The following is an 18,565-nucleotide window of genomic DNA, read 5'->3' on the forward strand; positions in this document are numbered from 1 at the left end:
ATGACAAAAATCGGCCATAACCTGTTTATATCAAAAAGCCCCAAATTTGCTCAAGAACACAAACCCTAGATTATTCAAAATTTGAAGTTTAAGGCTTCTAATCATGTTAAACAGCATCAATCTAGGTTATACAAGCATAATACATAAACAATTTAAGTCTAATTACACTAAAAAGCATCAAAATCAAATTGGGAAAAAAAATTGCTCAAGAACATCAAATTTCGAATTAAATGGTGTTTAGGTGTAGAAATTTACCGTTTTTCTTGAGTAATTCTTAGATAGCATCCTTCTCAACATGATTTTAGTAAAAGATTTGGTGATTAACGGTTAAAAATTGTGATTTTGGGTTGTATTTTTCGGGTTTTTGGGGTTTTTGTTCGCTGTTCTTCGCAGTATTTTTGGGTGTTGGAGTGAACTGCTCTGTTTTTTACGTTTTATTTTTTTTCTGGGTTTTGGTCCCTCCGCGAGTCGCGGAGATTTAAGCTCCAAACTCCGCGAGTCGCGGAGTTTGGTATTTTTTTTTTTTTTTTTTTATAATCATTAACTTATTAAAACAATTAAGTAATTAATTTTAAAATTTTGTTTCCCTTGTTATTTAGGACGAGGTCGTTTCGGATCGATGTCCTAGTCCGTCCCTCGACAAAATTTTAAAATTTGTCTTTTTGTAGCGATTGTTTTAAAAGCTAAGTTTTTTGGGTTTTTTCAATGTTTTTGGCATACTTTAATTCAATAAGATTAAAAATAATTATAATAAAAGTTCTCGTCCCTCCCTCGGGTAAAGCAATTTCGGTTCAAAGACCTACTCTTCAACTTACGACGAATTTTAAAAATCATATTCTTAACTTAATGAGATAAAGTAAATTTTTGTTTTTAAATTCACACAACTTAAATATAAAATTCAAAATTAATATTAAAAATTCACACCAAACTTAAACTTTGAAATGCATAAAATTAAAAATTTATATTTTAAAAATTAAAAATTCACACCAAACTTAATTTAAAAATTTATAAATTCATATCAAACTTATATTAATTTTTTCAAATATTTACAATTTTAAATATATTGTTTTTACAAAGTTTACAATATTAATTTAAGATTTAAATATTAATTTTAAAAACATGGTAAAAAAAATAAAATTAAAAATCTTTTTGTCTTTTTATCCCACTTTAATCAATCAAATATTATCAAAAATATGCGCCCCTCTTTTCGGTAAAGTAATTTCGGTTCCAAGACCTAATTTAACTCATGACGAATTTTTGAAATATTTTGGGTTGATTGTTTAAAGATATTTATACCTTAAGAATAAACGTTAAATTTCGTAGTGATGTAATAAATTTTTGAATGATATCAATAATTTCGGTCGCCAAACCTAATTTTATTCAATACCAATTTAATACTTTTTAGCGAACAAATTAGCGTTTATTATCAAAAGGTTAAAAATAAAAATAAAAATAAAAACTGTACAGACATACCTGTGAAATAGATTTCTTAGTTATATGATCTATCCCATTCATAAGATAGTCGGTTTAATTAGTTTTACATGGCTACATAGGCGTAACCTCGAGCATTCAGTGTCTTTTCTTCTAAACATATGAACGGTCCGTCTCTGCATAAAGTAACAAATTCGGTATTTGAATAGGTTTGATTATTTGAACATTTACCTCCATGTGACCATTTTCCGCATTTGTGACATCTTTCTAGGTGTCGTGCTCTTCTTTTCGCTGCGGATTTTGATTTTCCTTTACCAAATTGTAACTTATTATCTTCGCATCTGGATTCTTTTCTAACTCCGTCCATTCTTTCTCTGATTACTGATACTAATTCACTCGGTAGTATGTCATTATTACGTTTAGTGATCAAAGCGTGTAGCATTAGACCATGGTTTAGTTCACAGGCAGTCTTCATTTTGTAAAAACCTAAAAAAAAATAAAAATTCAGAATGGGGGGAGAAGACTAGTTCTTTAGGGTCTGCTAGGGAAAGACCATTCGGGTTCCATTTTCGAGAACTACACGAAAACAGACAATCTAACTCTAACAGAAATACATATTATCCTTTAAAGACTTGATTCTCCCCACACTTAGTTAGCTGTGGTGTCGAAATTGTGATTAACTTCGTTGTCGACTTCCATCGGACCATGTATGTAATGTTTAACTCTGTGACCATTAACTTTAAATTCAATCCCATTTGAATTTATTAATTCTATCATTCCGTATGGGAAAACTCTTTTGACTATGAATGGTCCAGACCATCTTGATTTCAATTTTCCAGGAAATAGCTTGAATCGTGAATTGAAAAGAAGAACTCTGTCTCCTTCTTTAAATTCTTTTGAACTTCTGATTCTTTTATCATGCCATTTCTTCGTTCTTTCTTTATAGATTAACGAATTTTCGTATGCTTCATGTCTTAATTCTTCTAATTCGTTTAGTTGACTTAATCGTAGACGTCCAGCTTCATGTAAATCAAGATTACATGTCTTCAAAGCCCAAAATGCTTTGTGTTCAATTTCTACTGGAAGATGACATGCTTTTCCATAAACAAGTCTAAAAGGTGTGGTTCCAATTGGAGTTTTGTAGGCTGTTCTAAAAGCCCAGAGTGCATCCTCCAATTTAATGGACCATTCCTTCGGATTTGATCCTACGGTTTTCTCTAGAATACGTTTTAAGGCTCGGTTGGTGTTTTCAACTTGTCCACTTGTTTGTGGATGATATGCGGTGGAGATTTTATGAGTTACTCCATATCTTTTAAGAACTTTCTCAAGTTGATTATTACAGAAATGAGTACCCCGATCACTTATCAAAGCTTTTGGTGTTCCAAACCTTGCAAAAAGACGTTTTAAAAAGTTGACTACAACTCGTGCATCGTTAGTTGGGAGAGCTTGTGCTTCCGCCCATTTAGATACATAATCAATGGCTACGAGTATATATAGATTATTATGAGATTTTGGAAATGGACCCATAAAGTCAATACCCCAAATGTCAAATACTTCACATACTTGGATGACATTTTGTGGCATTTCATCACGTTGACTTATTTTTCCGGCCCTTTGACATGCATCACAGGATTTGCAAAGAAGGTGTGCGTCTTTGTAAATTGTAGGCCAATAGAATCCAGCATCATAAACTTTTCTTGCTGTTAGTTGAGGCCCATAATGCCCTCCTGTTGGTCCTGTGTGACAATGGTTTAATATTTTACTGGCTTCATCTCCGAATACACATCGGCGTATTATTCCATCTCGACAACTTTTAAACAAATGTGGATCTTCCCAGAAATAGTGTTTTATATCACTGAAGAATTTCTTTCATCTTTGGTACGATAATCCTTTTTCAAGGAATCCACAAACTAAGTAGTTTGCATAGTCTGCAAACCATGGGATTTCATTATAATCTATCTTCAATAGATATTCATCAGGAAAGTTGTCTTGTATGGCCGATTCATTTAGAACTTCTAATTCAGGATTTTCAAGACGAGAAAGATGATCAGCGGCGAGATTTTATGCTCCTCTTTTATCTCGGATTTCAATATCAAACTCTTGTAAGAGTAAGATCCAACAGATTAATCTTGGTTTAGCATCTTGTTTTGAAAATAGGTATCTAAGAGCAGAATGGTCGGTATAGACCACCGTTTTTGCTAGAACGAGATATGATCGAAATTTGTCAAAAGCAAAGACAATAGCAAGGAGTTCTTTTTCAGTAGTTGTATAGTTTGTTTGTGCTCCTTGTAAAGTCTTACTAGCATAATATATAGGTTGAAATCGTTTTTCAATCCTTTGTCCTAAAACGGCTCCCATTGCAAAATCACTTGCATCGCACATTAGTTCAAATGGTAGATTCCAATTGGGTATTATCATGATCGGTGCATTAGTGAGTTTCTCTTTAAGAATATTAAAAGATTTGATACACTCATCTGAAAAGATGAATGGAGCATCCTTTTCTAGGAGTTTATTCATAGGAGTGGCAATTTTTGAAAAATCTTTTATGAAACGTCGGTAAAAACCGGCATGCCCTAGAAAACTCCTAACTCCTCTAACATTGGTGGGATGTGGAAGTTTAGCAATTACATCTACTTTAGCTCTATCCACTTCAATTCCTTCTTTTGAAATTTTATGTCCAAGAACGATGCCTTCTTTAACCATGAAATGGCATTTCTCCCAATTAAGTACTAGATTTGATTGTTCGCATCTAATTAGCATTCGTTCCAGATTAACTAGACATGATTTAAATGTATCACCGAAGACTGAAAAGTCATCCATGAATACTTCCATGCATTCTTCTATCATGTCGTGAAAAATCGCCATCATGCACCTTTGAAAGGTTGCAGGGGCGTTACAAAGTCCAAATGGCATGCGTTTGTAAGCAAAAGTACCATAAGGGCACGTGAATGTGGTTTTCTCTTGATCCTCGGGTGCTATTGGAATTTGAAAATATCCGGAAAATCCATCTAGAAATCAATAGTAACTATTTCCGGCTAATCTTTCCAACATTTGATCTATGAAAGGTAAGGGAAAGTGATCTTTTCTGGTGGCGTCATTTAATTTTCTATAATCAATACACACACGCCATCCTGTTACAGTCCTAGTAGGAATAAGCTCATTTTTCTCATTTGTAATGACAGTCATGCCACCCTTCTTAGGCACGCATTGAACTGGGCTTACCCATGGACTATCAGAAATTGGATAAATTAAACCTGCATCTAGCAGTTTAATAATCTCTTTCTTAACTACATCTTGCATATTAGGATTTAGTCTTCATTGGCGTTGCACATACATTTTATGACCTTCTTCCATAAGGATTTTATGTGTGCAATACGAAGGACTTATTCCTTTAATATCATGAATCTTCCATGCAATGGCTGGTTTATGAGCTTTTAACACAGAAATGAGTTGTGATTTCTCATTTTCAGTAAGAGAAGACGATATTATTACAGGTAATTCAGATTCACCATGTAAATAAGCGTATTCCAAATGGTTTGGAAGTGGCTTTAACTCTAATTTCGGAGGTTCTTCTATCGATGATTTATATCGATATCTGTCTTCTTCTTTTAGCATTTGAATTTCTTCTGTTGTTGGTTCATATCCATTAGCTATAAGTGTAGCTAACATTTCAGCTTCATCAATTGGTTCATTACCTTCTCCTAAAGAACATTCTCCTGTTCCTTGTAATTATGGAAATTCTTCTAATAATTCTGCATGTGCATCTATAGTTTGAATATAATAACATGTATCATCTGTAGATTGTGGTTGTTGCATTGCTCTATCAACTGAAAAGGTAATACTCTCATCCTCTATATTTAGGGTCAGTTTCTTACCGAACACGTCTATCATTGCTTTAGCCGTGTTTAAGAATGGTCTTCCTAATATGAGAGGAACTTGAGAATCTTCTTTCATGTCCAAAACAACAAAATCTACTGGAAATACTAAAGTACCAACTTTAACTAACATGTTCTCCATTATCCCTCTAGGATATTTTATTGATCTATCGGCTAGTTGTATGCTTATTCTGGTTGGTTTCAATTCTCCAAGGTCTAGTTTAGCGTATAGTGAATACGGCATTAGATTTATACTAGCACCTAAGTCTGCCAATGCTTCTATTGAACTAAGACTACCCAGAAAACATGGAATTGTGAAACTTCTTGGATCAGATAATTTTTCTGGTATCTTATTCAACAGCACTGCTGAACAATTAGCATTCATAGTAACAGCCGAGAGTTCTTCCATTTTCTTTCTATTTGAGATTAGATCTTTCAAGAATTTAGCATATCTAGGCATTCCTGAAATCACATCAATGAAAGGAAGATTTACATTTATCTGTTTAAACATATCCAAAAATTTGGATTGCTCGGCTTCAAGTCTCTCTTTCTTCATTTTACTCGGGTAAGGAAGTGGTGGTTGATATGGTTTAACATAAGGTTTATCCTTAACTGTGTTATCTTCATTAACCTTTTCAACTACCGGTTCTTTTTCCTTATCTTGATCAGGTTGTGGTTCTTGTGGAGTAGGAATGGCTTTATCAGAAGTTACAGGTATTTCAGGTGGTTTAAGTGTTGTACCACTTCTTGTGGTAATGGCTTTAGCTGTTTCATTCCGAGGGTTAGCATTTGTATCACTAGGTAGACTTCCCGGTTTTCTTTCACCTATTAACCTTGCTAGGTTACTCACTTCTTGTTCCAGATTTTGAATAGAAGCTTGTTGATTTCTAAATGCTTGAGCATTTTGTTCATTGGTTTGTTTCTGAGAGGTGAAAAACTGCGTTTGAGTTTCAACTAGCTTCGTCATCATATCTTCTAAATTCGGCTTTTTATCATCGGTTTGTTGTGGTGGTTTGTTTTGAAAATTAGGTCTTTGCTGATTGTAAGTATTATTGGATACTTGTTGATTGCTAGGACCTTGTTGGTTGTTGTATGGAATATTTCGGTTATAATTCTGGTTTTGATTGTAAATTGGTCTTGGCGGTTGATAATTATTCTGATAATTATTTCCAGGCCTTTGGTTTATGTATGAAATATTCTCTCTTTGTTCCATTGTTAATTCAATACTGAGACAATCTTTTGTCAAATGTGGTCCTCCACACTGCTCACAACTAATTCGTATTGAGTGAATATCCTTAGTCATCTTTTCCATTCGTCTCTCCACAGCATCTATCTTTGCGGAAATGGAATCTAAGTCATGGCTAGAATCGGCTCTAGCTGCTTTAGATGATCTAACGATATCTTTTTCTTGGTGCCACTCATGTGAGTGGGAAGCAGTGTTATCAATAATTTTGTAAGCATCAGTTTCGGTTTTCTTCATAATAGAACCACCAGCTGCTATATCTATGTCTTTTCTTGTAGTGATGTCGCATCCTTGGTAGAATATTTGTACTATTTGACAGGTGTCTAAACCATGTTGCGGACATCCTCTTAATAACTTTCCATATCTTGTCCACGCCTCATATAGAGTTTCATTTGGCTTCTGTGTAAACGTAACAATTTCTGCTTGAAGTCTTACGGCTTTAGATGCAGGAAAGAATTGTTTAAGAAATTTGTCAACTAAAACGTCCCATGTATCGATCGCCCCTTCAGGTAACGATTCCAACCAATCTTTGGCTTCTCCCTTTAAAGTCCAGGGAAATAACATGAGATATATCTGTTCATCTTCCACTTCTCGTATTTTAAATAGTGTGCAGATCCTATTAAAGGTACGTAGATGTTCATTTGGATCTTCCTTCGGCGCACCACTAAATTGGCATTGATTAGTCACCATGTGTAGAATTTGTCCTTTGATTTCATAATCTGGTGCATTAATGTCTGGATGAGTAATTGCGTGACCTTGGCCAGTGCGTTTAGCTCTCATTCGGTCTTCCATACTTAAAGGTTCCAGATTCTCCATAATTGAATTTGTTGAATCGGTATCACTAGATGATTCTGATTTAATGGTTCGTTCCTCAACAATCTCTGTTTGAATGATTGGTGGCTCCGGAGGAAAGTTTAGTGGTTCAGGATCTACGAACCGTTCCTGAATATTCTCCGGATTCTCAATTGTGAGGTCGGGTTCAAAAAATGGATTATCGGAAATTTGAACTGAAGTACTTGGTCGACTGGATGACGATTCTAAAGAAAAATCAACGGCAGTAATATTTGCTAAATGTCTTGATCGAGTTACAGGTGGTGAACGTACAAAAGGTGGTGAACGTCTTGCTCGGTGCATTCACTGAATATCCTATTAGTTTTAAAAAGGAAAGAAAAATTATAATAAGTTATCCAATCAATAGACTTTTCTGATTTTGCCCACGTTTCGAATAGCCAAAAGATGCAGCAGAGGGGCAGGATTCGTTTGGTCTCAATATAATTGAGGACTGTTTGGCTCCAATAACCCGGTCCACGTACAAATCCAACTATTACTACGAACCAGAAAATTTTGATGTCTATCAATTTAACCACTTAAAATAAATTTTCGTAATTTTAAGAAATTTAGATAAGAAGTAGAATAAAAATCTATGTCCTAAAACTAGAATAGCGAGAAATAAGAAAGAAAAAGAGCTCGTCGAAAAAGGTCGAAAAAGAAAAATGGTTGAAAAATAAAAGGTGACGAAAAAATAAAAGAAACTTATAAAACTTAAAAATACTTGACTAACCTAACCTTATTACTACAACTAACTTAAAATTATAATCGCAAATTGAAATTACTAATTGAAATGATGATTGATACATAGTAAAAGGTGTCTAAAAATATTAAAGCTTACAGGAAAAACTAAATCCCAAATGGAAATAACTTAAAAAGAAACTAAAACTTAAAAAGGTGTCACAAAATTCTAAAGTACCTAAATCTTAGTCTAAAGAAAAAGCACTTAAGGAATTCTACGGCAAAGCTTAAAAATCTAGGAGTAAAAATGACTATGGCAAAAACTAAGTTTAAAATTAAATATGAGCTAAAAATACAAAAGTTATGCTACAACGATTAAAAAGGGACAAAATATAAAAATATACAAAAAGTTGTAAAAATTACAATTTTTATAAAAATATTATTTTTATATTATTTATTTAATAAAACTACTAATTTTACAATTTAATTAAACTAACTAATACTAAATACAAATTAATTAAAAAGTAAAAGTTAAAATAAAACTAATAATAATAATAATAATAATTAGGGTTAAATAATAATAATAATTAATAATTATCCGTAATTAATGCAGGATTAGGGCTTCCTGTTCGCGTGTCAGAGCAGCTCCGCGAGTTGCGGCAATTAAAGCATCAAACCCCGCGAGTCGCGGGGTTCCAAAATTCAGCTGACAGGTTATATCTTCAACGCGTTTTTTTTATTTATTTATTTATTTTATTTTCTGTTTTTAATTTTTTCTGTTTATAAAAAAAAATATGTGTATAAATAAAACTTATATTTAAAACTTAAATAAAAATAGAATCACTTTATAATTTTATAAATAAAAATCTTAAAACTTGATTTAAATAAAACTTATGTTTTTATAAAAACAAAGAAACTTTATAAAACTTAAATATTTATCAAACTCCTAAAAATATTTATATTTTTGTTTTTCTTTTTATATTTTCGAATATTTAAAAAGTTTTTTTTTTTTTTTTATATTAGCGTTGCGCTTCCGGCGTTTAAGAGTTCCCCGGCAGCGGCGCCAAAAATACTTGATGATGAAGCTAAGGTATACGAAATAGTTTATATTTTACTAGGAAAAAAACTATTAAATACGATACAATTTTACACAAGATATTTATTTATGTATAGAATGGATATACTTAAACCTTGCTACAACACTTATAGGCAGTGTACCTAATCGTACAGTAGTGTAGTTTTTAGTAAGTCCGGTTCGTTCCACAGGGAAATCTTTAAACAAAGCTCAACGCTATATAAAAATACAAACATATATATAAGTAATACGTCATATTATTATTATAAAGGGGGGTTTTTACCGTTTAATGACGGTTTGTCGATTTTAAAACTTTAGTCGCAGTTAAAACCTAATGTAAAATATTAAATAAATAAAAGACTTAATTTAAAGCGTAAAGTAAATAACGATAATGAAATTGCGAATAATAAAAGTGCGATAAAATAGAATTGCGATAATTAAAAAGTACGATAATTAAAAGTGCGATTAAATAACAATAAATAAAAGTGCGATAATTAGAAGTGCAATTAAATATAAAATAAAGGAAATTAAATATGAAATAAAAGAATTATGCTTATTTAAACTTCCGTAATCATGATGTTTGACGTGTTGATTTTAGTTTTATGCCCATGGGTTAATTGTCCTTTGTCCTGGATTATTTAATATGTCCGTCTGGTTTTTGTCCATAACAGTCCATCAGTCATAAATATAAAGTGCGAGTGCCCTCGTCAAATTATTATTATACCCGAAGTTAAATATTCCAACTAATTGGGGATTCGAATTGTAACAAGGTTTTAATACTTTGTTTAATGAATACACCAGGTTATCGACTGCGTGTAAACCAAGGTTTTACTACTTTGTTAACAATTACACCAATTACCCTTGAATGTAATTTCACCCCTGTTTTAATTATTCTAGTGGCTATTAATCCATTCCCGTGTCCGGTTAAATGAACGATTATTCGTACATATAAATACCCCGCCCATCGTGTCCGATCGAGTGTAGATGGTAATTTATAGGGACGCCCAATTGTAAATCTTTATATTAACATTAACAAACTATCATTTAGTTAAACAAATATAAAGCCCATTAATAGCTCATAGTCTAATTTCCACAAGTGTCGTTCTTTTTTCCAAACCCCAATTATGGTACAAAGCCCAATTACCCAGTTTTAGTAATTAACCCAACATCATGATTACTTCGGATTAAATAAGCATAATAATAACTTAGCTACGAGACATTAATGTAAAAAGGTTGAACATAACTTACAATGATTAAAAATAGCGTAGCGTTACACGGACAGAATTTCGACTTACACCCTTACAATATTCGCTAACATACCCTTATTATTAGAATTATAATTAAAATTAAAATTAAAATATAAATTATATATATATATATATATATATATATATATATATATATATATATATATATATATATATATCGTTTACGTATGATAAGAAGAAGAAAAAGATTATGAATTGCGATCAGAATTCGGTTGCTTTTATAGGAAAAGTCGAATTTTGGGGCTCCGCGACTCGCGGTGAAAACCTCTTCAAACTCCGCGAGTCGCGGAGGTTACTTTTACAGCTCAGAGGAGTTTGGCTCTTTGTTTACCGACGGTTTATAATATATATATAATATATATATAATTAATATAATTAATTATATATTATATTATATTTATATACATAGTTAACTTGTAATTTTTAGTCCGTTGCGTCGAGCGTTAAGAGTTGACTCTGGTCCCGGTTCCGGATTTTCGAACGTCCTTGCGTACAATTTTATATTTTGTACTTTGCGTTTTGAATCTTGTACTCTTGTAATTTCGAGACGTTTCTTATCAATAATTGGAACCTTTTTGATTGTCTTTTGTACTTTTGAGCTTTTTGGTCGTTTGCGTCTTCAATTCGTCGAATCTGTCTTTTGTCTTCACCTTTTATTATTTAAACGAATATCACTTGTAAATAGAACAATTGCAACTAAAAGCTTGTCTTTCTTGAGGAATAATGCTATGAAATATATGTTCGTTTTTAGCATTATCACATAGCAACTATAACAGTATAACATAGTAGCACAACTTGCTACTCTATACTACACCCGGAGATAATCCCACTCACCGATTACCAGCTAAAGCTCAGTTATCTTACTTCTGAGCTTCTTCCTTGTTCTTATCACCTGAGAACAACACAACGAAGTCAATATACATATCTCAATCAATAGTATAATCAAATCATACTATAAACTAGGTCATAACACCATATATTCATAATTTTATAAGTCTACATCATGACTCCATTCAATAATGGCATACAGGTGCGTGCAAAACACGACATACACACTAAAACTCCTTTTCCGACCCAAAAACAGTTTGATCTAGTTTCTTAAAAGTTCACCATTGAAAAGTATTCTTTATTACGATTCTAACGATAGTTTATTCATCAAAAACGGAGTTACGTTTTGAAAGTTACGCCCGTTTCAATTTCATAAAAGGTACTGTAGCAAATAGTGACACTGTAGCAACTCTGTACTGTAGCAACTCGGGGTACTGTAGCAACTCGGCACTGTAGAAAATAGTGGGACTGTAGCAAATAGCGACACTGTAGCAAATAGTGACACTGTAGCAAATAGTGATACTGTAGCAACTCGGTACTGTAGCAACTCGGGGGTACTGTAGCAACTCGGGTACTGTAGCAAACTGGGTTTCGAACCAATTTCGCTGATTTTGTGATTTCTTCCCCAAAAACTCGATTTCTAAGTATTTTTGACCAAATTTTAAGCACAAGAAAGTTACTAAACATATATACAACCTATTTCTAACATCAATTAAGCATAACAAACATCAAACATGAAGATCCAAGCCCAATTTCACACTTTTAGTCAAGAACACAAAAAAAACCCAATTTGAACAAGAATCAAAGCATGAATCGACGAAGCACTTACCTTGTGATGATCACCAACACACAAGTAACAGATTACTAGCTCGAATTCAACAAACTAACAAGCTTTGATTTTTAGGGTTTGAGAGGATGAAGGAGTTAGGTACGTTCTTAATTAGGAAAAGTCTAGAAAAATGGGTGAAAGAAGCAGATACATACACTTAAGGGGTTTAAAACCCATACCCCGCGACACACGGGTATTTACCAGTTATCTAATATCTTTCGTACATCGTTAGGAGGCCCTAACGGAGTCCAAATTCAACAAACGAACCTGTTCTGTGACCCTTGTCACAAACTGGTCTCAACTAAATAATCAAATAATTATAAACATATAATTATTAAAATCACTAATTACACCATACCCTAAGGGTACAATGGTCATTTCATCTAGGCCCAAAACGCGGGTGTTACAAAAACACTTAAAAATCTTTCACCAACACAACTTCTTTATCATCGCATCCCATCTTATAAGCATCTACGAACCTTTGGGTGCTTATGTTATCCCCTTACTCCATCTCAACTAATACATAAACTCCAACCTCGTTCCCAACCATGTGTCTTTGTAGGATATCCAACACATCATCGTGGGTATAAATGTCTTGATCTCTCGCGCAATAAACTCATTCTTTCTAGACACGTCATTTTTGATGAAACACGATTTCCATTCTCTGAAACTTAACATAATTCTTCTCCATCATATGATTTTCTTAGTCCTCCTTTTAATCCTTTATTCTTTTCCCCCTCTGTTTCTTTTCCTCAGTCCACTCCCACTATCCCACTTGGACCATCAAGCCCACTTCCTGTTTCATCTCCTACTTTGCCACCAGCCCAGACCTCCTCTCCTGTTGGGCCTTCCAGCCCACTCCACTCCACACAATCTTGTCCACCTCATAATTCTGTACACACAAAACCAAACCCGCCTATTGTTCCTCTTCCGACGCACCCTATGACTACTCGGGGTAAATCGGGTATCTCCAAACCAAAAATTATTTTTGATTTGTCCTCTACGACCACACTCTCCCCCATTCCCACAAATCCTCGAACCGCTCTGTCTGACCTAAATTAGAATAGTGCCATGGCTGATGAGTATAAAGCTTTGTTGGAAAATAAGACGTGGGTTCTTGTACCCCGTACACCAGATATGCAGGTTATTCGTTCTATGTGGATTTTTCGGCACAAAATGAAATCTGATGGATCTTTTGAGCGCTACAAAGCACGGTTGGTAGGTGATGGTCGCTCTCAACAACTAGGCGTCGACTGTCATGAGACATTTAGTCCGGTTGTTAAACCGGCTACTATTCGCACTGTTCTTAGTATTGCAGTTTCTAAATCATGGGAAATTTATCAACTCGATGTCAAGAATGTGTTTCTACATGGTAATCTTTCAGAGACGGTCTACATGTACCAGCCACTTGGTTTTCGAAGTAAGACACATCCAAATTATGTATGTTTATTGAAAAAGTCACTTTATGGGTTGAAGCAAGCACCCCGGGCTTGGTATCAACGTTTTGCAGATTTTGCCACTACCATTGGGTTTCGAAATAGTAAATGTGATCATTCGTTATTCACGTATCATCATGGATCTGATACTGCTTACTTGCTATTATATGTATATGACATCATTCTTACAACCTCTTCTGTTACTTTGCGCAAACAGCTTCTGACCTTATTGTCTAATGAGTTTGCTATGAAAGATCTAGGGCCGTTACACTCGTTTTTGGGAATCTCGGTTAAACGCACTACGACAGGGTTATTTTTAACACAACATGCATATGCTCATGACATTATCGCTCGTGCTGGAATGGAATCGTGTAATCATGTTTCTACTCCCATTGATACACAAGGAAAACTCAGTTCGACTAGTGGAACACTTTATCACAAACCGACACTTTATCGTAGTCTTGCAGGTGCCTTGCAGTATCTGACGTTTACTCGTCCCGATATTTCTTACGCAGTACAACAGGTTTGTTTACACATGCATGCGCCAACAATTGATCACATGCACATGTTAAAACGAGTTATACGTTACATTAGTGGTACACTGACTATGGGATTACATATTCGAAAAATGTCCTCTCAGGCGCTTATTGCTTATACTGACGCTGATTGGGCAGGTTGTCCAGACACTCGCCGATCCACATCCGGATATTGTGTTTATTTGAGTGATAATCTTATCTCATGGTCCTCAAAACGTCAAACTACTATTTCTCGTTCTAGGCCGAGGCTGAATATCGGGGCGTTGCAAATGTAGTGGCTGAAACATGTTGGCTTCGGAATTTATTGCTTGAATTACAATCTCCGGTTTCTAAAGCCACATTGGTGTTTTGTGATAATGTCAGTGCTATCTATTTATCTGGTAATCCGGTTCAACATCAAAGGACTAAACACATCGAAATTGATATTCACTTTGTTCGTGAAAAGGTTGCTAAAGGTCAAGTTCGAATTCTTCATGTGCCAACTCGATTTCAGATTGCCGATATATTCACCAAAGGCTTACCTCGAGTGTTGTTTGATGATTTTCGCTCCAGTCTTGGCGTTCGTCCTCCTCTCGCTCCGACTGCGGGGGAGTAATAGCCGATAATATTCTTTTGTATACAATATATGGCAAGTCAATATTTGAATGTAAATAGGACTCTTAGACCAGCTTGGTGACCAAGATATGTACATGTATATATACCCTTTTGATGTTTAATGAAAGTCACGACATATATTACTTTCAATTAGTAATTAGTAAATATAGATTAAAGTATCTCAAACTTTTTCACTTTTCATCTTCATTATTATTTGTGTTGTGCACATTTTAAAGAGAAGTTAACTTACTATTTTTGTAAAGATTGTGAAATTGAAAAACATCAAGTTTAACCAAAAAGTCAAAAGGTAGTAACTGATAACCTTGATGTAGGATGGGTGGTCCATGTCCAATGATTTGGCTCATTGCTTAAGGAAATGGTAAGTGCTCTTGCTGATAAAAAACAACACTTTTTCCCACTAACTTTGTTTAAACTAAACCTCTGCATGGATTATAAAAAAACAAAATCAGATATAATTAATCAATTAAAACAATATATATTTAATCTTATTCTTATTATTTCTTAAACAGGCGAGAGAAGTTAACATGGAATTGGTATAATTAACTATTTAACTTACCCTAATTCCACCATCCATGAGAATGGAATCACAAAGAAGAAAATACAAATCCTTCTTAGAAGAATAGTTGAGTTGAGTACTGATTATTTGTGATCTTGAAAGAATGTCATGGAGATCAGAAGGCAAAAATCGTCCCCAAACGATATCAAATTCAGCAGCCGATCGTAACGAAGAAGATGCAAGCATTAATCTGCATGCATCTGGTGGAGATGTTAGAGATACAATTGTTGAAACACAATCTTCTGGCAACATGTTCATTCTGCTGATGTCCATTTTTTAGTTTCCAAAAAAATTATGTACTTAGTAAACTTATGTCTTAGTAACTTCGTTTGTGTATGTTAAAAGAATGATTTATATATATATAGGATATAGGATGTGAGTGGGTGGATCAAGTGGTACGATGTTTCTGGGAAATTAGAGTTGAAAAAGTACATGGTTGACTGGTGGTAATATCGTCAATTTTGTTTTTATTTTTTAATTTGCAAGTTGTTTGCTCAAACGCTGTATTTGTTTGAGTTTAGAATGAATGAGATTCAAAGCAACATAATTATAGTGCTTAAAAGGTTGATGAAGTGGATATATTTTAATTAATGAGAAACATAGAGTGCAATATACTAATGACGGGAAAAACATGTGATATGAATAGTAAAGGTGAATCAAAAGATTCAGTTGTTTCATTTGAAACGTTTATCAAAATATTCTACAAGATTAAGCACCCTGGTAACTAAACTTTAACGTCTATATAATAAGTACCCCTGTTTTAACATACATGCAACCAACATGTACAATACACGCAAACCAACGTGTACTAAACTCAAATAGCATACGTCCGCTTTATAGTTCAGGCTAGGGTCTCTATACCTGGAACGAACGGGGATGTCAAACCCTATGGATCCACATACAACTACTCGCGCCCACCAGTTCTTAACTGGCAGTTACTAGTTACCAAAGCTAAGGGATTTTCGGTTCAAATTCAGTGTAGAATTTAGTATGTACTTGTATCCATTGCGTTTAAAATAAAGTGCATGTATTCTCAGTCCAAAATATATATTGCAAAAGCAATTAAAAAGGGAGCAAATGAAACTCACCTTAGCAGCACATAAGGTCATTCACTGAAATGTGACCGAAACTCGGAATGCAAAATTAATCGTAGATCTCAACCTAGAGAACATATGTTGGTCAATACATGTCTAATAAGCTAGGTTGGGTCATAGTGTATGACAATCCTAATGCTCGAGACCGACATGCAAAAGTTAACAAAAGTCATCTCAAAAGTCAAACTGACCCACTATGATCTTTAAATCTATACATGTTTATTAACATAGTATAAGTCTTGATAATTGAACGAAATTATAGTTTATCAAACTCAAAATATTATTTATTTCAGGAGCTATATTATATTTGAATTATCATGGCAATCAAACATGTTTTATTATTTCATATAGTTTTTCAATACTTGTAAAATCAGATTATAGTGTTTATAAAACTTTAAAACATGATAAGACAGTCAACTTTGACAATTGATCAACAAAACAAAACGGGCCTTATATAGAAATTCATTTACTCGATTAGTAATATTTGAAAATCCAATTTATCAATCTTATAAACAAGTTGTTTAAATATCAATTGCAAATTCAAAAGTAATTTCAATTAATGTTAATCATAATTCAGTTGACCATATCTTTTAATCCGTTCATCGAAATCACGCGATTTCTAAATGAAAAATTAATAATTTTTCGCCAGCTTTCCAAAAACATGCATATCATATACTTTATATCAGTAGCATATGTATCAAATTCGTGATTCATCATAAACTATCTAACGACAAAATTAAAGCATACAAACATGCATAAACATATATACTTGAGTACTAGACATGGATACAATATTAATATATAAAAGATAAGATATGAATGCTCACGTATCAATATTGTGATTCAATATTGTAGGAAAGTACGTAGACGCAACGGAGATGATAAACACTAGGTTTGACTTGCGAACAATACTCATGAACATTACCCATAACCTCCATAGCTACAACCCATAGTTTCCTTAACTCTATCCCGCTCGCAAAACCCGTTTTGAAATAACTCGTTCATGACCTCGTCGTAGTATTTTATGTATACTACTAAGAATAATACTCATACTAAATAATAATAATAATAATATTAATAATATTAATTATAAATATATACAGAGAGTTGAGAGATTTAGAGATAGAGTGATCAGAGAAATGAGAAACGAGCTCGCTTTATAAATCTTTCCTGGATTCCATAGCCATGCGATCGCATGGCTATCAAGCCACATTCCCATGCGATCGCATGGGACTAGATTACAGCTCACAATTGATTTATCGTGTAGTTTGTCGACATATTATTTAATTATATATAATATATTTAATTTATATAATTAATTATATATTATATTATATTCACGTGCATAGTTGACTTGTAATTTTTGGTCCGTTGACTCATACGTTGTCATTCGACTTATGTCCCGGTTCCGGTTTCTCGAATGCATTTTCGTACGCTTAGAAAACTAGTACTTTTCGTTACGCGACGTGTACTTTTATCAAAAATTAAACTTAATCATTGATAAACTATGTCACTCGAAGTGTAGCTTTAATCAATTAAGTGTTTTGATTATTTTCTTCTATAAATCATCGTCTCGTAGTATATACATATACATATATACATTTTCATTTTGAAATAGTGTTTTACTGTAGCAAAGTTACTGTAGCAAATAGCGATTTTCGAAAACACACTAACAAATAGTGATTTTCAAAAACACTGTAGCTTTTCGGGTACTGTAGCAATTCAAAAATAATGTAGCAAATTAGTGTTTTACTGGTTCATTTTAAACGTTTTAGTTAACTTATCTAAATATTAATCAAATCAATAATCGAATGTTACTATCGTTTAATAAATAACTTGAAATCATATATATATATATATATATATATATATATATTGTTCGTGAATCGTCGAGAACAGTCAAAGAATAATTGATTACATGAATATAGTTCCAAAACTTTCGTGACTCAACATTACAGACTTTGCTTATCGTGTCGAAAACATTAAATCATTTAAAGATAAAGTTTAAATTTGGTCAAAAATTTCCGGGTTGTCACATTTCTTTTTCTCATAGACGGTCAAACGTTATTTTTTTTTTTTTTTGCGGCGACATATATCGCCGCTAATAATCGGCTTTTTTCCCTCCAAGTTTTTCCCTCCCAAAAAATACCGCCAAAAGGCATATCGCCGCAAAAAATTCGCCGCAAAAAGGAAGTTTCTCTATTTAAAAGCTCGCCGCAGAAAAAGTTTTCCCATTTTCTTTTTCCTTTTCTTAAGAAAAGTGGGCCCCA

At 33.4% G+C, this 18,565-nt stretch overlaps 1 pseudogene; it reads right to left on the bottom strand.

The window, feature by feature from the left end:
- LOC139849232 (F-box protein VBF-like) overlaps positions 1-15,474 on the bottom strand; it is a 59,112-nt pseudogene extending 43,638 nt beyond the window's left edge.
- Between the last annotated feature and the right edge of the window lie 3,091 nt (positions 15,475-18,565).

The sequence above is a fragment of the Rutidosis leptorrhynchoides genome, chromosome 1 (assembly GCF_046630445.1).
Source record: "Rutidosis leptorrhynchoides isolate AG116_Rl617_1_P2 chromosome 1, CSIRO_AGI_Rlap_v1, whole genome shotgun sequence".
Classification (NCBI taxonomy): Eukaryota; Viridiplantae; Streptophyta; class Magnoliopsida; order Asterales; family Asteraceae; genus Rutidosis; species Rutidosis leptorrhynchoides.